This window comes from Macaca mulatta, chromosome 20 (genome assembly GCF_049350105.2).
Source record: "Macaca mulatta isolate MMU2019108-1 chromosome 20, T2T-MMU8v2.0, whole genome shotgun sequence".
In the NCBI taxonomy this organism is placed as follows: Eukaryota; Metazoa; Chordata; class Mammalia; order Primates; family Cercopithecidae; genus Macaca; species Macaca mulatta.
Window position 1 is genome coordinate 70,684,168 of NC_133425.1, and position 22,088 is coordinate 70,706,255.

At 40.4% G+C, this 22,088-nt stretch overlaps 1 protein-coding gene and 1 pseudogene across 2 annotated transcripts in view; both read right to left on the reverse strand.

Annotated features, from left to right (window-relative positions):
• Positions 1 to 22,088, reverse strand: part of CFDP1 (craniofacial development protein 1) — a 151,396-nt gene that overhangs the window by 56,734 nt on the left and 72,574 nt on the right.
• On the reverse strand, positions 14,949 to 15,716 carry LOC100427058 (peptidyl-prolyl cis-trans isomerase A pseudogene; annotated as a pseudogene). Its single transcript, XR_001441814.3, has one exon. The product of XR_001441814.3 is annotated as a peptidyl-prolyl cis-trans isomerase A pseudogene (transcript).

Consider the following 22,088-nt stretch of genomic DNA (forward strand, 5'->3'; position numbering starts at 1 on the left):
ATGTATTGATAAATCTTTGAAACAATGACCAACTCAGTAGCAACTGGCACTCTTATCCCTAATGTCTTGAAATAATGTTTCCCACAGAAAGAGAGCAGGGCTTCCAGATTAGATGACTAATGCCAGGTCTGGGACAGGAAATGTACAAAAGGAGCCTGGAATGTTTTGTTACGCCATACAGGCATGGAAGCTAGCAAAAACTATTAAGGTCACTATCAAAATAACTTACTAATTTGAAGAACTTATTTGTCAAATATAAAACAATTTGAGAATCAAAGAGGATAATGACTGCAATGGACTGAAACAACATCAAATGTTTAAATTCATGAGTTCATAATAAAAAAATACAAATTGGTTACTACGGAGGTTAGTGTACCAACTCATTTTGAAAATGAAAGGAAAAATATTTATCTTTCCTAAATGAATTGGGAAAATAAAAGGATACGAAGGCCGGGCGCGGTGGCTCAAGCCTGTAATCCCAGCACTTTGGGAGGCCGAGAGGGGCGGATCACGAGGTCAGGAGATCGAGACCATCCTGGCTAACACAACGAAACCCCGTCTCTACTAAAAATACAAAAAAATTAGCCGGGCGAGGTGGCGGGCGCCTGTAGTCCCAGCTACTCGGGAGGCTGAGGCAGGAGAATGGCGTAAACCCGGGAGGCGGAGCTTGCAGTGAGCCGAGATAGCGCCACTGCACTCCAGCCTGGGCGACAGAGCGAGACTCCGTCTCAAAAAAAAAAAAAAAAAAAAAAAAGATACGAAAAGGTAAATGTCCAAGCTTGGTTGCTCACTCCTATAAGCCCAGCACCTTGGGAGGCTGAGGGAGGTGCATCATTTGAGGTCAGGAGTTTGAGACCAGCCTGACCAACATGGTGAAACCCCGTCTCTATTAAAAATACAAAAATTGGCCGGGCGCGGTGGCTCAAGCATGTAATCCCAGCACTTTGGGAGGCCGAGACGGGCGGATCACGAGGTCAGGAGATCGAGACCATCCTGGCTAACACAGTGAAACCCCGTCTCTATAAAAATACAAAAACTTAGCCGGGCGAGGTGGCAGGTGCCTGTAGTCCCAGCTACTCGGGAGGCTGAGGCAGGAGAATGGCGTGAACCCAGGAGGCGGAGCTTGCAGTGAGCTGAGATCCGGCCACTGCACTCCAGCCTGGGTGACAGAGCGAGACTCCGTCTCAAAAAAAAAAAAAAAAATAATAAATAAATAAATAAATAAATAAATAAAATAAAATAAAAATACAAAAATTAGCCGGGTGTGGTGTCATGTGCCTGTAATCCCAGCTACTCAGGAGGCTGAGGCAAGAGAATCGCTTGAACCCAGGAGGCAGAGGTTGCAGTCAGCCGAGATCACACCACTGCACTCCAGCATGGGCAACAGAGTGAGACTCTGTCTCTCAAAAAAAAAAATAAAATAAAAAAAAATAAAAGAAAAGAAAAGGTAAATGAAAGTATTTATTCGCTGGGCTCTGTGGCTCATACTTGTAATCCCAGCACTCTGGGAGGCTGAGACGGGTGGATCACTTGAGGTCAGGAGTTCGAGACCAGCCTGGCCAACATGGTGAAACCCCCTCTCTACCAAAAATACAAAAATAAGCCACGCATGGTGGTGCATACCTGTAGTCCCAGCTACTGGGGAGGCTGAGGCAGGAGAATCGCTTGAACTCAGGAGGCGAAGGTTGCAGTGAGCCGAGACCATGCCACTGCACTCCATCCTGGGCAACAGAGTGAGACTTTGTCTCAAAAAAAAAAAAAAAAAAAAAAAGAACTTAAAAATCAACAAAAAGACCACCCAATTAAAAAAAAAAAAAAAAAAGAATTTTTCTTCCTATATGAATTGGGAAACAAACAGAGGAGGAGATGAGATTTATTATCTTTAGAAGCATTATAACAAATAAATGAAGAAATGATAAAATTAGACTGCCATCATTTCATAACCATAAGTGTATCTAGGATCATCAACAGCTACTAACATCACAGAAAAAGAAAACCAGACTTTATGTGTCCCAAAATAGAACATCACTCTAATACAGTCTTGATAAGAAAAAATATGTATGTGGAACTGAAATCTAGTCAAGTCTTTAGATAAAACTACCAATTTACAAGAAACACACAGGACAGAGGAACATGTTAAACTCTACCATGAGGATGTAACCAGCAAAACCCATGAGGATGTGGGCAACATCCTCAGTTTCTTCAGCTCAGTTACTTCAACAAATACATTCCAAGTAGAAAAACAAAAAAAAGATGGAATAGAAATCTGATGATTAAAAAGGACTGAGACAGTGTCAACCAACTGCCATGTATGGACCATAATAGATCCAAACAAACTGTAAACAATTAACCAAACGTATTAGACTAATTAGATATTTAAACACTGACTGGGTATTTGGTCATATCATGAAGACATTATTTTTTCTGGGGTATGCCAATAGTATGTAGTTATGTTTAAAAAGAAGAGATACATACTGAAATGTTTATGGGTAAATATTTTTAGATATATATCAAAAATACATGGGTAAAATTATATACAATATCTGAGATTTGCTTCAAAACCATATGGCTGGGTAGGTAGGAATTCAGGTGATAGTCATAATGGTTAATTACTGAAGTAGATTTTAAAAATGGACCATGGTATTAAAAGAAATAATGACAAAAAATTCCTTAGCAGAGTTTTCAAACCATTTTCTCCTTCAGTTTTAAAGCTTTTTGTTATTTTACTGAATCTCTGTTCTAAGCCCTTTTCTGGGAACAGAAAAGACTATGTCCCTGACTATGGTTTGACTTACAAATTTTTGCCTTTATCGTGGTGTGAAAGTGATATGCATTCAGTAGAAACTACTGTGAGTACCCATATACCCATTCTGGTTTTCACTTCCAGTACAGTATTTGATAAATTACATAAGATAATCAACACTTGATTATAAAACAGACTTTGTGTTAGATGATTTTGTCCAACTACAGGCTAATATAAGTGTTGTGAGCACATTTAAGGTAGGCTAGGCCAAGCTTTGATGTTTGGTAGGTTGGGTATATTAAATGCATTTTCAACTTACAATGCATTTATTGGGACATAATCCCATCATATGTCAAGGAACACGTGTAGTTACTTGCTGAGTACCTGCCACATACTCGCACATTCTCTCACGGCTCTGCATTTGTTCATTTGTGGAGAAGGAAGTTGAAGGAGACCACACAGCAGTATATGGCCAGGGACGAATGTGAAGTCCTGGTCTGCCTAACTCCAGCCTTATAGTCATATGAGCATGAGTCTCACAGCCTTGGTGTTCAAAAAAAAAAAAAAAAAAAAAATCCAAGACGTATCTCCAAGAGAAGTGTCCTCATGATGTATAAAAACGTGGTAGCACTGTTAGTCTCTCAGTTGTGACAAATGCACCATGGCTATGCAAGATGTTGGGTAAAGGTACATGGCACTCACTGTTCCATCTTTCCAACTCTTCTGTAAGTCTAAAATGTACTTGTTTTCTTAAATGTGGTGGGGAAAGGGAAAAAGTGCTGTTTTAAAAGTTACTGCTTAAATGCAACAGGGTATCCTGAACTGGATCCTGGAATAACATGCTAAAAGACACTTGTGGGAAAAAGGGAAATTATAATAAAGAGTGGAGTTTGGATAATAGTACTGTCTCATTGTTAATCTCTTAATTTTGACAAATGTACCACTGCCAAATATAAGATGTTAACATCAGAGAAAGCTGGGTGACACATGCAGGCAGGCACACCTAGGAGATATTTTGGGTTCAGTTCCAGACCATAGCAATGAAGCAAATATCACAGTAAAGTAAGCCACACAAATTTTTTGGATTTCCTAGTGTATATGTAAGTTATGTTTACACTGCACTGTAGTCTATTAAGTGTGTAATAGCATTATGTCTAAGAAAAACAATGTACAGATCTTCATTTTAAAATATTGCTAAAAATGCTGATGATCATCTGAGCCTTCAGTGAATCAAAATCATTTTGTTGGTAGAAGGTCTAGCTTCAATGTTGATGAATGATGACTGATCAGGGTGGTGGTTGCTGAAGGCTGGGGTAGTTGTGGCAATTTCTTAAAATAAAACAACAATGAAGTCTGTCACATTGACTCTTCCTTTCATGAAAGATTTCTCTGTAGCATGCAATGCTGTTTGATAGCATTTTACCCACAGTAAAGCTTCTTTCAAAACTAAAGTCAATCCTCTCAAACCCTGCTGTTGCTTTATCAATTAAATATGCACTATTCTAAATCCTTCGCTGTCATTTCAACAATGTTCACAGCATTTTTACAAGGAGTAGATTCCATCTTAAGAAACCACTTTCTTTGCTCATCCATAAGAAGCCACTCCTCATCTGTCAAAGTTTTATCATAAAATTGAAGCAATTCAGTTAAATCTTCAGGCTCTGATATGGTTTGACTCTGTATCCCCATGTAAATCTCACCTTGAATTATAATAATCTCCACGTGTCAAATGCAGGACAAGGTGGAGGTAATTGAATCATGGGGGCAGTTCCGCCATGCTGTTCTCGTCATAATGAGTGAGTCTCCTGAGATCTGATGGTTTCATAAGCCTCTGGCATTTCCCCTGCTTGCACTCATTCTCTCTACTGCCACCCTGTGAAGAGGTGCCTTCCGCCATGACTGTAAGTTTCCCGAGGCTTCCCCAGCTATGCGGAACTGTGAGTCAATTAAATCTCTTTTCTTTACAAATTACTCAGTCTTGGCTATTTCTTCATAGCAGCGTGAGAATGGACTAATACAGGCTCTACTTCTCATAGCAGCTCTCTTGATATTTACATCATATCTGCAGTTACTTCCTCTACTGAAGTCTTGAACCCCTCAAAGTTACCCATAAGGGTTGGAATAAACTTCTTCTAAACTCCTGTTCCTGTGGATACTTTGGCCTCCTCCCGTGAATCACAGATGTTCTTAATGGCATCTAGGATAGTGAACTCTTTCCAGAAGGTTTTCAATAAACTCTGTCCAGATTCATCAGAGAAATCACTATCTATGGCAGCTATAGCCTTATTAAATATATTTCTTAAGTAGTAAGACCATCACAGTTTGCCAGGAGTGAAAATAAACAAATAAACAAGTAACACTTGAAAGCTGAAATTACTCCTTGATCCATGGACTGCAGAATGGATGTTAACAGTAAACAACACAACATTAATCTTCTTGTACACATCCATCAGAGTACATGGGTGACTGGGTACATTGTCAATGAGCAGTAACATTTTGAAAGGAATCTTTCTGTCTGAGCAGGATGTCTCAAAAGTGGGGTTAAAATATTCAGGAAACTATGCTGGAAACAGATGTGCTGTCATCTATGTTTTGTTGTTTCACTTAAAAAACACAGAGTAGATTATAATTCTTAAGGGTCTTAGGATTTTTAGAATGGCAAATGAGCACTGGCTTCAACTTTAAGTCACCAGCTACATTAGCCCTTAACAAGAGAGCCAGCCTATCAGTTGAAGTTTTGAAGCCAAGCATTAACTTCTCCTTCTGAGCTAACAGAAGTCCTAGATGGCATCTTCTTCCAACAGAAAGCTGTTTAAAAAATATAAGAAGAAGAAAGGAAAAAGAAAAGGCTGTTCCATTTACACTGAAAATCTGTTGTTTAGTGCAGCCACCTTCATCAATTATCTTAGCTAAATCTTCTGAATAACTTACTACAGCTTCCGTATCAGAACTTGCTGCTTCATCTTGTACTTCCATGTTATGGAAACAGCTGCTTGCTTGCTTTCTTTTTTTTTTTTTTTTTTTTTTTGGAGACAGAGTCTTGCTCTGTTGCCCAGGCTGGAGTGCAGTGGTATGATCTCGACTCACTGCAACCTCCGCCTCCCAGGTTTAAGCAATTCTCCTGCCTCAGCCTCCCAAGTAGCTGGGACTACAGTCGTGTACCACCATGCCTGGCTAATTTTTGTATTTTTAGTAGAGATGGGCTTTGCCATGTTGGCCAGGCTGGTCTTGAACTTCTTGCCTCAAGTGATCCACCCGCCTTGGCCTCCCAAAGTGCTTGGACTACAGGCGTGAGCCACCTCAACCAGCCCGGAAACAGCTTCTTTCTTTTTTAAAATTACTTTATTTATTTTTAGGTTTTTTTTTTTTTTGAGACAGAGTTTCGCTCTTTTTGCCCAGGCTGGAGTGCAATGGCGCGATCTCGGCTCACCGCAACCTCCGCCTCCCGGGTTCAAGCGATTCTCCTGCCTCAGCCTCCCGAGTAGCTGGGATTACAGGCATGTGCCACCACCCCGGCTAATTTTGTATTTTTAGTAGAGACGGGTTTTCTCCATGTTGGTCAGGCTGGTCTTGAACTCCCGCCTCAGGTGATCCACCTGCCTCGGCCTCCCAAAGTGCTGGGATTACAAGCATGAGCCACCGCGCCCGGCTAGTTTTTATTTTTTTGAGACGAAGTCTCACCCTGTCACCCAGGATGGAGTGTGGTGGCGCAATCTCAGCTCAGCGCAACCTCCACCTCCCGAGTTCAAGCGATTCTCCTGCCTCAGCATCCTGAGTGGCTGGGATTACAGATACATGCCACCATGACCAGCTAATTTTTTGTATCTTTAGTAGAGATGGGGTTTCACCATACTGGCCAGGCTGGTCTCAAACTCCTGACCTCAAGTGATCCACCTGCCTCGACTTCCAAAGTGCTGGGGTTACAGGTGTAAGCTCCTGCAGCTGGTGAAACAGCTTCTTTCTAAGGGAAGAATCTCATGAACAACCTCTGCTAACTTCAAACTTTTCTCCTGCAGCTTTCTCTCCTCCCTCAGCCTTCACAGAATTGAAGGGTTAGGCCCTTACTCTGAATTAGGCTTTGGCTTAAGGGAATGTTGTGTGGTTGGTTTGATCTTCTTATTCAGACCATTCAAACTGTCTTCAGATCAGCAATAAAGCTGTTTCACTTTATCATTTGTATGTTCACCGGAGTAGCACTTTTAGCTTCCTTCAGTAACTTTTGTTTTGCATTTACAACTTGGCTAACTGTTTGGTACAAGAGGCCTAGCTTTTAGCCTGTCTTGGCTTTCAACATGCTTTTCTCACTAACCTTAAATCATTTCTAGCTTTTGATTTAAAGTGAGAGATGTGACTCTTCTTTTTACTTGAACACTTAGAGGTCACTGTAGGGTTACTAACTAGCCTAATTTCAATATTGTTTTGTCTCAGGGAATACAACATTTACCAATTAAGTTTGCTATCCTATGTGGGTGTGGCTCATGGTGCTCCAAAACAATTACAATAGTACCAGTAAGGATTACTGGTTGCAGATGGCCATAATAATAATAATGACAAAATTTGAGATATTATGAAAATTACCAAAATAGGACAGAGACATGAAGTAAATACAAGCTGCTGGAAAAATGGCACTGGTAGACATGCTCAACTCAAACCTTCAATTTGTAAGAAACAGAGTATCTGTGAAGCACAGTAAAGCACAGTGCCATCAGATGAGGCACGTCTACATATGGGAACTCTCCATGTCATTTTAGCAGCTTTTCTGACATAATAATCTCTTCAGATATTCAATACAACATTATTCTAAAGTTTTTTATTAAAAAAAGAATGAAGCAGCAAGTTATTAAGTAAAATAAATATTTTACATAAAATGAGGTAATTTATTAAATCTTGATTCTTAACTAGGTATCTTGTAACTATTTTTTATGAAAATGAAAGTGATCATAAGCACTTCTGCCAAGAGTGGGAGTCTCCAGGACTCCATTTGCACAACTGAATTGCAAGTTGAATTATCTACTTTTCCTCATGAATACCATTTTTACCTGAAAAAATGACTGGCAGATAAACTATAGTTATTCATACTTAAGTATTTGACAGACATTTTCTCTTTTCTCGAAACTGAACAATGTCTGTCTGTCCAAGACCTGACAGTATCTGTTGGCAGTGATAAATTCTGAGCTTTAGAATTTTGGAAAACTTGTTGCCTACCACCGTGAACTAAACAGCTTCCCTGTAAAGACGTTTCTGATTGGCACTGATATTAATGAATGTGACTTGTTGAGAAGGTCTAATGAAAGTAGTCAACGTTAGAAGAGCTGTATAACCCAGTAACCAGTAGTTTTGAATGCATGCTGTTACATCACTGTTCACATTTTGGTGTAGTATCACTAAAGGATAATCAAAATTATCAAAAACAGCTATTAAAATACTCCTTCCTTTTCCAACTACATATCTGAGTGAGAGTAAATTTTCTTCATATAATTCAGCCAAAACAACTGATTAAAACAGACTGAATGGAAACGAAGATCTGACACTCCAGCTATCTTCGATTAAGCCAGACATTAAAGAAATTTACAAAATCACAATGCTATTCTAGATTTTAAAAATATACTAGTTTATTTTAATTTCTTATACTATAAATAACAACAGTTATAATCCAGTCAATAATTTTGAAGAGTGTAAAGAGATCCTGAGAACAAAAAGTTTGAGAACTACTGAGTCAGAGTAACATGCACATGAGCCTCTTTTCCAATAAGAAAAGAAAGCCAGATTCTTATTAACAGAGAATAATTCACACCTCTGGTTCCAAAATAGCAAAGCTCTGCAGAGGTTAATATGCTGTGAAGCAGATTAAGTGCTGAATTTTTAGTCAGTCTATTCAATGATGTTGTTTTCCCCTAAGACTCTTAAAGGATGGAAAAATAAGACAAAACAACAAAACCACCCAAAACTCATGCCTCGGATTTGCCAAATCAGTAAACCAATCTTTCCTGAGACTCCAATGTAGTCATAACCTGTATGCAATTGTCCTAACCATGATCACCTCCACCTTGCACTAAGTACCAGTGCTCGCCTTCTATCAGATTCTATTTTCCAGGATAACAGCCCTAAGCAAATTTGGAGACATATCAGGTTTTGAATTCAGAGCAAAACGATAACAGCCTCCGGCCCAACAGGGAAACGTTTCACTGTCTTCTTGACCAAACTCAATTTCTTTGAGTACCAGTGTTTTATAAGTAACATCTATAGTTTTCAGTGTTTTATTTGTTGTGCTATCAAACTTAACATTTGCATTGCTAATGGCAACTCTCCAAAGAAAGCTGAAAATGATCCACTGAGAGACAACAGCTTTCTGCTTGGTTGAATCATGTATACTTTCTACCTGTTAAAACACTTAACTCCCAATAGAGATTGGAATACTTGGTTTTGTGACTTACCCACACATACCTCTTAACAAATCAAAAGATCGCTTCTGGAGGGAGGTAATGTCAGAAAGTGAACACAAGAGTCCTTATAATACAGCTTTATTTCAGACTTGTGGACTCAGCTGGAAGGTGGGGAAGAGCTAGGGGCATCTCAGAAGACAGTATTGCATCTAATTAAGTGTCATGCCCTGACTGGGTATTGAGTCAAACTGCTTGTAGTGAATAAAGTTCCTTGGACCAAAGCAGTGGGACAGACTCTAAAACCTGGCATGAGATGAATAAAAGAAGCCTTAGGGAAAACAGCTGAAAGATTCTTGTGGCAGATAAAGAAAGCATAAACAAATTTTGTTTTAAGATCAATTTACAGATGTGAAATTATAACCACCTATTAGCTGTATCAGTAGCATGGACAAATTAGGTTGTGTATATCTGGAGTCCACGTAACTCTTATCAGTTACCAAGGTGTCACCAAGGCCTCAAGGCTACTGGATTAACCTGTCCATTAAGACATAAATAAAATTGGTTCAATCTACCATTTCATACGTAGGGAAAACAAGCATCCCATCTACTCTATCTGGGTGGTCTTAGGGTCTTTCTTTTGCTAGTTGCTTCCAGCTTCATTTTTGTTGGTTGTGACAAATTCCTAATGTTAGCTCTGTGACTCATGGCTCTGTGACACATCGCTCTCTATGTTGGGGACCCATGATGGACACCAACTCAATTCTGCCACCAATGCAAAGCTGCAGGCCATATGGAATGTCTATGGAAGGTTACTACGTTGAGGGGTGTGGGGGCAGAGGTCTCAAGCCAGCAGAGTAAATAACCCAGACTTAGATATAACAAAGTAATAGCCGTCTCTTTTGTTAAGAGTCCTTGGGAACTTTTCATTGACTATCCACTCCCTGGAAGGTCCTAGAATGACCAAGAACATGCTGAAATTTTATGTCAAATTTACACAAACACAAACACACACACACACGCACAATATTTTTCTGGGAGGCAAGTCCATAATTTTCATCAGATATTCAAAGACCTCTCTCAAGATCCAAGAAAAGAGTTCCAATTTACCTTGTATTAGATAAACACCACAGAATACTCTAATAGTAGAAAGAATTTTACCTAGGAAGAACTCAGGTCAGAAATGACTTCTGAAATTCTAAACGCCTTCTTATAGCAACCTTCTGAAAGCCCTTATTTGTAGAACTCTCCCTGACTGCCCCAGGATCAGGGAGGTGCTTTAATCTCTAGTTTTCACAAACACCATGTGCGTACCTCTACCACTACACTGTAATACCACCTGTGCTTCCTGTCTCCTCACTAGCTAATCCAACTAGTAATGGGAAAATACAAATTCAAACTCTAGGACATGCCATTTTATACCCATGAGACCCTCAGAAGAGCCTGCCAACAGCAAGGATCGGGACAATAGGAACTCTCACCTGATGTTAAGACTAGTTCAACCACTTTGAAAAACAAATCAACATAATCTTTTTAGGTTAACATTTAAACGTATTCTACAGCCAGCAACTTCGTTCTTTTTTTTTTTGAGACGGAGTCTCGCTCTGTCGCCCGGGCTGGAGTGCAGTGGCCGGATCTCAGCTCACTGCAAGCTCCGCCTCCCGGGTTTACGCCATTCTCCTGCCTCAGCCTCCCGAATAGCTGGGACTACAGGCGCCCGCCACCTTGTCCGGCTAGTTTTTTGTATTTTTTTTTAGTAGAGACGGGGTTTCACCGTGTTAGCCAGGATGGTCTCGATCTCCTGACCTCGTGATCCGCCCGCCTCGGCCTCCCAGAGTGCTGGGATTACAGGCTTGAGCCACCGCACCCGGCCAGCAACTTCGTTCTTACAGTAGTTTTGCACATTGCTGGTTGTTACTCAATGGGTCCCAAATCAATTTAGAGGATCATAGCCATATTTTAATGAAATAGTGTTATATTTTTACCTCATTACACTAAGTACTGCATTTCATTTTATTATACATTAAGTATAATAAAATTTTTGTTTCAGTCATGTGTAGGTTAGTGTGTGTGGGTATATTGGAGTCATGATGAAACTATATTTCTTACTATGGGCTCATGTAAAAACACTTTGCAAACATGGCAACCTGGAGAAACCCCTACACATATGCACAAAAAAGCATGTATGGGAATGTCCACAGCAGTATTTTTCCAATAGCAAAAAACTAGAAATAATGCAGGAAAACACAAAAATTGTGGCATATTCATACAACAAACTATAATAAAGCAGTGGATGCTACTGTGCTACTGCATCAACATAAATCTCAAAATAACGTAAAGTGAAAAGTCAGTCACAGAAAAATACATGCTGCGAGATGGCATTTATTTCAAGTTCAAAAACAAGCAAATTCAAATAACAACTATCTAGGGGTACTCGCATAAGTGGTAAAAAAAAGAAAAAAAAAACTATAAAGGAAAATAAGAGGCCGGGCACAGTGGCTCATGCCTGTAATCCCAGCACTTTGGAAGGCCGAGGTGGGTGGATCACTTGAGGAGTTCAAGACCACCCTGACCAACATGGTGAAACCCCATCTCTACTAAAAATACAAAATTTAGCTGGGCGTGGTGGCACACACCTGTAATCCCAGCTACTTGGGAGGCTGAGGTAGGAGAATCTCTTGAACCCAGGAGGCAGAGGTTGCAGTGAGCCAAGATTGCGCCCCTGCATTCCAGCCTGGGTGACAGAGCAACACTCTGTCTTAAAAAAGAAGAAGAAGAAGAAGAGAATGATAAAAAATTTAATATGGTGGTTACTTTCCTCTTTCGGGATGAAAGGAGATGTAAAGAAGGCTGGGTAATAAGTGCATGGGTGTCTGATTTATATTTTTTGCATGTAGAAAATATCTTGTAATTAAAAAAATAATAAAGTTGTCACTAAAATTAGTTTAACAGCAACAACAGAAGTTTTACTGATCACCACCCTTCGTGAGTTTCCTTGAACCCAGATTTTGTGTGTTTTTCTTTTTGAGACAGGGTCTCACTCTGTCACCCAGGCTAAAGTTTGGAGTGCAGTAGCACCTTCTTAGCTCACTGCAGCCTTGAACTCCTGGGCTAAAATGATCCTCCTGCCTCAGCCTTCCTAATAGCTAGGACTACAGACGTGTGCTCGTTTTTAAAATTTTGGTAGAGAAGGGGGTCTCACTATGTTGGGCAGGCTGTCTTGAACTTCTGGCCTCAAGCAATCCTCCCATCCTGGCCTCCCAAAAAGTGCTGGGATTACAGGCATGAGCCACTGTGCCCAGCCCAGATTTTGGTTTCTAATATTACCTACCACTAAAGGAACCAGGAACCTAGATGGGAGATGACTCCATGTCTTGGGCAAAAAAACCAATAAAGACCATTCTGGTATTTTCTAGTACCGCCAGAAAGTAAGAATACTTTTCAAAAAAAAAAAAAAAAGAATACTTTTCAGACTGCCAGAGTCAGTGTCAAAAGGACAAAGGAATCAGCTCAAAGATAATGCCATTAGCCAATCTATGACAATCTGAGCTTCAAAAAGAAAATAACTATGGTTAACTGAAAGAAACCGAAACAAAACTAATTTTGTAAAAATAATTTAGCACCAGAGGGTCTAAAATGGGTTTTTGCACATGGAAAGGAATACTAGCCCTCTTCTTACATCTCAGTAACTCCCAATGGGAGCACAAGTTAAAGACAAAAACAGAGCATACATAACAATAACCTTTCTGTGGCTGAATAAAATCCCTTCTAGTAGAAATTGTTGAAAATCAAGATAACTGGAAATCTGCCACTAGTTTACCCCAAACCACACAGAATAAGTCTTATTAATAATTGTATTTATATTTTTATCTGTTAAGATGTTTAAAGTGCTTAAAAGAACAAGCCACGTTAAATTAATTTGTATGTAATATTTAAGCAACGTTAATTTTCAAGACAAATTCAACAACTGACCATTAAACAAACCATAAAAATATTACAGGTAAGATGTTAAAAAGATTCACATAAGAATTCTTTTTTAAAAAGAAATAGTAAGAAACAGCAGTTAATCTTCCACACCATCTCTAGAAACATCACCCAATGTTAAGACACATTTTTGGCTATCCTTTCAAACATTCCACTCATTCACCAATTTTCTTTTCTTTTCTTTTTTTCTGAAGCAGGGTCTTACTCTGTGGCCCAGGGTGGAGTGTAGTGGTGTGATCTTAGCTTACTACAACCTCCACCTCCTGGGTTCAAGTGATTCTCCTGCCTCAGCCTCTGCAGTAGCTGCGAATACAGGTGTGCACCACCACACTCGGCTAATTTTTGTATTTTTTGGTAGAGATGGGATTTTGCCAGGTTGGCCAGGCTGCTCTTGATTTTCTGGCCTCAAGTGATCCACCTGCCTTGGCCTCCCAAAGTGCTGTGATTACAGGCATGAGTCACTGCACCCAGGCAAGCCAGACACTGTTTAAGCTTAAAGCCGGGTGCAGTGGCTCATGCGTGTAATCCCAGCACTCTGGGAGGCTGAGGCAAGTGGATCACTTGAAGTCAGGAGTTCAAGACCATCCTGGCCAACACAGTGAAACCCCACGTATACTAAAAATACAATAATTAGCCGAGCATGGTGCCGCACGCCTATAATCCCAGCTACTCAGTAGGTTGAGGCACAAGAATCACTTGAACCTGGGAGATGGAGGTTGCTGTGAGCTGAGATTGTGCCGCTGCACTCCAGCCTGGGCAACAGAGTAAGACTCTGTCTCAAAAAGAAAAACAAAACAAAAAAACACAAAAATCAACTTAGGAAGGGATAACCATGTAAAAAGCTCAAAGAATAAAAAAAAGTTGTTTTACAACACACAATAGAACTGTCAAAAGGCACTTGTACCCTCCATAAATAAACTGTAGAAAACAACTCTGAACACATGAACATGTTCTCTCCTTGTCTGGTTTCTTTTTGAATTTCTCAATGTCTGTTTCCTCTTTGGGTCGCAGGTTTCCTTGTATTTGTTTTCAGAAGTATTTTTTATTATTTTTCGCTCTCTTCCTTCTCCTATTCTGCAGTAAGCAGCTATGGCATGAGCTGAAAGCATGGCCTCAGGAAAACAAAGCAAAAGAGCCTATCTTGACCAATAATTCCCATACCTACAGGAAGTCATTTGTACAAAATGAAGGAACTCAGAAAAACCCAAGAATTCAATGAAGTTATTCACTGGGAGATGCTTTTCCCGCAATCGAATGCTTGCTAGTTCCTAGATTGCAAGATCTACACAAATTGGGTAATATGTCAGATGGGACAGTCCTGGGTCAGTACTGTCATCTCCTTTTCCATGTCTGCCCTACAGTCTTCAAGGCCAGGCAAAAAATATCCTTTATACTAAAAATCAAGTCTCCATACAGATCAGTGGTCTTGCCTATGGCCTATGGTGTTGCATCCTACTTTAGGCAGAGAGGCGGGGCCCAGCTGCAGCTGTAGGAGGGCTGATATCAACACTGTGCTCAAAGGCCAGTGGAGTGAAGTTTAAAGTTCAGCATACTCCTCCTTTAAGGAGTCAAATTCCTGTCTTCCAGGCAAGGCATCCCTATGTTCTGGGTTTTCCTGGACAGTCTCAACTTTTAATTTTACTTCTAAATGTATAATTACATTTGACTTTAAAAAATATTGTCAGAATAGGTGTGTTGATTTTTGGTTTGGAAAATATGCTCACCATAGCTCAAGAAACCATGTAACATCATAATGCAGCCAATCTCGACCTACAACACAAGCTGTAAGTTAAGGTACCTTCTAGAACACTACTCTTTGCTCTTCATTCCTTGAGTTTTTTTTTTTTTTTTTTTTTTTTGACAATTGTTACTTAGTTTTTATTTCATAATCATGAACTTAACTCTGCAATCCAGCTAGGCATGGGAGAGAACAAGGAAAACATGGAACCCAAAGGGAACTGCAGCAAGAGCACAAAGATTCTAGGATACTGCGAACAAATGGGGTGGAGGGGTGCTCTCCTGAACTACAGAAGGAATGGTCTGGTGGTTAAGATAAAACACAAGTCAAACTTATTCGAGTTGTCCACAGTTAGCAATGGTGATCTTCTTGCTGGTCTTGCCATTCCTGGACCCAAAGCGCTCCATGGCCTCCACGATATTCATGCCTTCTTTCACTTTGCCAAAGACCACATGCTTGCCATCCAACCACTCAGTCTTGGCAGTGCAGATGAAAAACTGGGAACCATTTGTGTTGGGTCCAGCATTTGCCATGGACAAGATGCCAGGACCTGTATGCTTTAGGATGAAGTTCTCATCTTCAAATTTCTCCCCATAGATGGACTTGCCACCAGTGCCATTATGGCGTGTGAAGTCACCACCCTGACACATAAACCCTGGAATAATTCTGTGAAAGCAGGAACCCTTGTAACCAAATCCTTTCTCTCCAGTGCTCAGAGCACGAAAATTTTCTGCTGTCTTTGGAACCTTGTCTGCAAACAGCTCGATGCAGACGCGGCCCAAGGGCTCGCCGTCGACGGCAATGTCGAAGAACATGGTAAGGTTGACCATGGCTAGTAGTACAAGACTTTCCTCGGCGGCAGCGTCTGCAAAGCCCCTTCAGTTGTTATAAAAGCAAGCTTAAGTTAAATTTCTATTTCCTAAGAGGGAAAAGAATTTGCTTTACAATGAAACTGTAGTTCGCAGTGGCCCCTCTTACTACTGACTGCAAAGCTTCTGCCCCACAGTGTTGTTTTACACAGAACAGATGCTAATTCTTTTTATAAACAATATTACATGGAACCAGAAGCGAGAGCAGGAGGTCTACGAACAGACCTCAATGGCTGCAGCACAAGTTCCAGCTGAGGTTTTGTTATTATGGCAGTGGCAGATCTTACGGCAATGGAGGGCCTTGCAGCTTAAAAGCAAACTGTTGGCTCTGAAATCCAGATACTTGTCTTCTGACGACCCAGTGGTATGTGAACTGAGAATACTGAAAGAATCACCACCAGGAAACAGATGTAAGCATTTGGCCAACTTCATTCAGACACAAGTAAGTGTTGTTAGTATAATGCTCTTTATCCTGGCACTGGAGTCAGGTTTGACAAATCCAATAGGGTCTTAAGAAAAAAATACTATTTTGTTTTTCTACAGAAAAATGGAACAACCAAAGAATGACAAAGAATTCTTTGAAATAGTAAAAAGACTTAATGTATGAAAGTCTGAGCACCCAAAAAAAAAAAAAAAAAAAAAAACAAGCATTTTGCCATCCCCTCTCGTGACACTCCTAAATGGATTATTAATATTTACGGATCGTCTAGTGCACAGTCTAAGAGGAATGAGAACAAATGCAAGAAGCATCTTTTCTTTTTTTTTGAGATGGTGTCTTGCACTGTCACCCAGGCTGGAGTGCAGTGGTGCAATCTCGGCTCACTGCAACCTCTGCCTCTTGGGTTCAAGGGATTCTCCTGCCTCAGTCTCCCGAGTAGCTGGGATTACAGGTGCCCGCCATCACACCAGCTAATTTTTGTATTTTTAATAGAGATGGGGTTTTACCATGTTAGTCAAGCTGGTCTCAAACTCCTGACCTCAAATGATCAACCCACCTTGGCTTCCCAAAGTGCTGTGATTACAGGTGTGAGCCACCATGTCCGGCCAAGAAGCATTTTTATCTACGCAAAAAAAGGTGTTTGGTCAAGAACTGTCTTCTGGCAACTGTCCAGAACTGCTCAGTACTGACACAGGAAATTGGTAGGAGTTTCCCAAAGATCCTCATTCATTAATTCAATAAATACTTACTAACAAACTATTATGAACCAAGTACTGAACTGAGAATAGTGAGCAAAACAGATTTGATTCATGCCCTCAGGTAATAGTTTAGTGGGAGAGAAAAGAGGTGACACACACACACACACACACACACACACACAAACACACAGCCATACAATTATAAGTTGAGGTAAGTGCTACAGAAAATAATTAGGGGCTATGAAGGTTCATGCCAGTGGGAACCTAATGTAGATTGGAGATGTGTCCTCTGAGGTACTTCTCCCCTCTAGATCTATGTGTCTAAAGTGAAATTAAAAAACAAAAACAAAAACAATTACTTTAAGCACCTTTCTGCCAGAAGGAAGATAAGGGCTTTATTTAACAATTCACTTTCAATGTACCAAGTAAAATACTCAAAAGGTATTTTAAAATAAGCCTCCATTCTACCCTTTGCTGTCTTTTAACTGCCAAATTCCCCTTTCCCCAAGATAAACACTGTTCTTAGTTGCTTGAGTATCCTTCCAGAGATATGTTAAACCTGCAGTTCTCAGTGTGGTTCAGGGACCCCAGAGAGACGGGAGATACTTTCAGGGAGCTGAAAAGGTTAAAACTATTTTCATAACAACATGAAGACATTATTTGCCTTTTTCTCTTGTATTCTGTCACAAGTGGATTTTTCCAGAGGCTACATGGTAGGTGATGGTATGGTATTATTGCTCTGACAGCTAATGCAATGTGAGAAGATGCAGAGTCGGCTATCTTCAATTAAGACAGATATTTAAAAGATTTGTAAAAATGTAAAACAATGCCACTCTTCTCACGACATTTTTTTTTTTTTGGAAAATATACTTATTTTTCACAAAAATATGCTATTTATGTTAACATGTAATGAGTTTACCACTGTTATTTGAAAATAAGTTAAAGTTTTAAATTTCTCAGTTTTAATTTCTTTTTTTTTTTTTTTTTTGAGACAGAGTCTTGCTCTGTCGCCCAGGCTGGGGTGCAGTGGCCGGATCTCAGCTCACTGCAAGCTCCGCCTCCCGGGTTTAGACCATTCTCCTGCCTCAGCCTCCCGAGTAGCTGGGACTACAGGCGCCCGCCACCTCGCCCGGCTAGTTTTTTGTATTTTTTAGTAGAGACGGGGTTTCACCGTGTTAGCCAGGATGGTCTCGATCTCCTGACCTCGTGATCCGCCCGTCTCGGCCTCCCAAAGTGCTGGGATTACAGGCTTGAGCCACCGCGCCCGGCCTAATTTCTACTACTGTAAATATCAGTAGGTATTAAGAGCTCTTTGGAGTCCTCAATCATTGATATGGATGTAAAGAAGTCCTAAGACCAAAGAGTTTGAGAACCACTAAACATTTATAAATGTATGTCAAGTGCTAAACACTGGTCATTAACTGCATCATTTTGGGAGATGTTTTTTAGTGTATTTTAAATAGATGGATGCTGATAAGGAAATCAAGTTACTTATCGGTGGCTATAATGTGTTGTGGATTATTTGGCTATCAACACAAAACAAATTTCACCACGGTGAATGGCTAGTTGTTTTTCCATAGCATCTTAAATATTTGGTATATTAATATGTGGAGTTACTCCAAGCCCATAAACATCTTACAAATCAGAAAGTAATTATAACTTTTATGTGATAACTGAAGTTGAATGGCAAGGTTAAACACATCTGTACTGAGTCAAAAGAGAAGCTATTATTAAATGGAATAACATAGTAACAAAGCAGTTTTTGGGACTAACCCTCCCTCACACAGATAACAACCATATACTCTGGCCAATATATAGAAAATTCTTGCCTATTTGAAGGCACTGGAGAGCAACCAAAGCCAGGCAGAAATTGGAGTGGATTCAACCTTTGAGAGAAGGGGACGGACTGTGTGAGATTAGTCAGTCTCTGTGGCACAGAGGGACTAAAACTTAAGCAGAAAGATGCTTCTCCATGGGTTAAGGAGACGACTAAGTCTGGCTGTCAGAACAGCTGGAAAGTGAGGGAGGAAGCCCCAACTCAGTAAGATACACAGTCAGGCATAGTAACCTGTGCTTGTAGTACTAGCTACTCAGGAGGCTAGGGTGGGAGGATCACTTGAGGCCAGGGGTTCAAGGCCACTATACCTCACTATACTCCAGCTTGGGCAATACAGTGAAACCCTGTCTCAAAAAACAAACAAAAAAACAAAGAAGATATACAACTCATAATTCATCAGAGAAGATACACAAGTGGCCAGTACGCACATGAAAAGTTACTCAACATCATTTGGCATTAAGGCAATGCAAATTAAATACAATGAAGTACCACTACCCATCTGCTAGATCAAAAAGGCCAACACTACCAGCTGTTGATGACGAAGTGGACAAATGGGAACCCTCATGCACTGCTGGCAGGAATGTAAAATGGTGTGACCACTTTGGAAAACAATGAGCAATTCCTTAAAATTTATTTGAAAATAATTTACCAGTCAGCATATTTCATTCCTAGGTATTAACCCTAGAAAATGAAAACATGTCCACATAAAGACCTGTACACAAAATGTTCACAGCAGCATTATTCAAAAAGCCAAAAAGTAAAAACAACCCAGTGTCCATCAACTGATGGATGGGATAAGTATAATGTGGTATATCTATAAAATAGAATATTTAGCCAAAAAAAGGAATGAATTATTGATATATACTACACAAGAAGACATCTGTCTTCTGGCAATTGTCCAGAACTGCTCAACACTAACAAATGGGAAACTGATGAGTTCCCCAAAGATCTTCATTCATTCATTTTTGGAAGAACTTCAAAAACACCTTATAGGGAGCACAGTCGCTCACACCTATAATCTCAGCACTTTGGGAGGCCGAGGTGGGCAGATCACTTGAGGTCAGGAGCCCGAGATCAGCCTGTCCAACATGGTGAAACCCTGTCTCTACTAAAAATACAAAAATTAGCCAGGTGTGGCGGCACACGCCTGTAAGCTACTGGGGAGGCTGAGACAAGAGAATCACATGAATGTGGGAGGCGGAGGTTGCAGTGAGCCGAGATCATGCCACTGTACTCTAACCTGGAGTGGACAGAGTGAGTGAGACTGAGTGAGTGAGACTGTGTCTCAAAAACAAACAAACAAAAAAACCATTATAGGAAAAATAGACACTGAAACACTATATAGTGAAATTTCCAGACAAGACGAATCTACAGAGACAGAAAGCAGATCAGTGGTTGTCTGGAGGGCTCCCATCTTTTGGGGCTGAAGATGGGAGCAGGAACTGACTGCAAATGGGCAGCACGGAACTTTTCGGGTGACGGAAGTGTTCTAAAATGAAATCGTACATGATGAAAGTTACTACTTTAAAAAATTTACTATAGGCTGGGCGCAGTGGCTCATGCCTATAATCCTAACACTTTGGGAGGCCGAGGCAGGTGGATCACCTGAGGTCAGGAGTTCAAGACCAGCCTGGCCAACATGGCAAAACCCCGTCTCTACCAAAAATACAAAAATTAGCTGGGTGTGGTGGCGCATGCCTGTAATCCCAGCTACTCGGGAGGCTGAGGAAGGGGAACCACTTGAACCTGGGAGATAGAAGACAGAAGTTGCAGAGAGCCTGAGAGACAGGAGCGAAACTCCACCTCAAAAAAACAAACAAACAAACAAACAAAAAAAACTGTAAACTATTAAACTATACATTTGCATTTGGATGAATTTTATGGTATGATAAATCCCCACCACCACCCAAAAAAGCTGTTTAAAACAATAGAAAAATTTAGGGAGAGTATTAACAAAAATAGCTAACGCATGCTGGGCCTAATACCTAGGTGGTGGATGGGTTGACAGGTGCAGCAAACCACTATGGCACACGTTTACCTATGTAACAAACCTGCACATTCTGCACACATACTCCAAAACTAAAAAAAAAAAAAAAATTGCTAGGGATGAGGGGGCAGGGTGGGAGAGATAAAATGAGACTTAAAGACTTAACAGTCAGCTGGGTGTGGTGGCTCACGTCTGTAATCCCAGCACCGTGGGAGGCCGAGGTGGGCAGATCACCTGAGGATAGGAGTTCAAGACCAGCCTAGCCAACATGGTGAGACCCCATCTCTACAAAAAATACAAAAATTAACTGGTCGTGACGGCAGGTGCCTGTAATCCCAGCTACTTGGGAGGCTGAGGCAGGAGAATCACTTGAACCCAAGAGGCAGAGGTTGCAGTGAGTCAAGATCCCGCCATTGCACTCCAGCCTAGGTGACAGAGTAAGACTCCATCTCAAAAAAAAAAAAAACTTAACAGCCAGACCGGATACAGTGGCTCATGCCTGTAATTCCAGCACTTTGGGAGGCCAAGGCAGGTGGATCACTTGAGGTCAGGAGTTCGAGACCAGCCCGGCCAACATGGTGAAAACCCCTCTACTAAAATAACAAAAATTAACTGGACGTGGTGGTGGGCACCTGTAATCCCAGCTACTCAAGGGGCTGAGGCAGGAGAATCGCTTGAACACAGGAGGCAGAGGCTGCGGTGAGCCAAGATCGCACCACTGCCCTCTGGCCACAGAGAAAATTTCATCTCATACAAACAAAACAAAACAAAAAGATTTAACAGTCAAATGGAGTATGTGGACCTTGTTTACATCCTGACTCAAAGAAAGTAGCTATAACAAAAAACTTATGATACAATTAAGGAAATACGAACAATGACTAAATACTTGATATCAAGAAATTACTGTTATTTTTAGATGTAATAATGGGAATTGCTTTTAAAAGAATACTTACTTTTAAGGGATATACACTTGAATATTTACAGCTAAAATGACATCACGTTAAAGTTTTGCTTCAAAATATTCAGTGGAGGTTTTGGTGGTGGAGTGGATGGAGAGCTATCATAGATGATGTAAAATGGGACATGTGTTAAGTACTGAAGATGGGTATGGAGATGCATATGGAGATTCATTATGCTAGTCTCTCTATTGTATGAAATTTTCCACAATAAAAAATAAAAGGAGTATAGTAATATCTACCTGCAAAGATTTGAGTATTCAACTTGATAACACAAAGGACTTAATATAAAAGACTGGCAAAATACTGATAACTGTTGAAGTTTAGTGATGGGTACAGGGATTGGATTCATTATACCTTACACTTTACTTTTGTGTGTATGTTTGATATTTTCTTTTCTTTTCTTTTTTTTTTTTTTTTTAAGACAGGGTCTCACTCCAGCCGAGGCTGGAGTGCA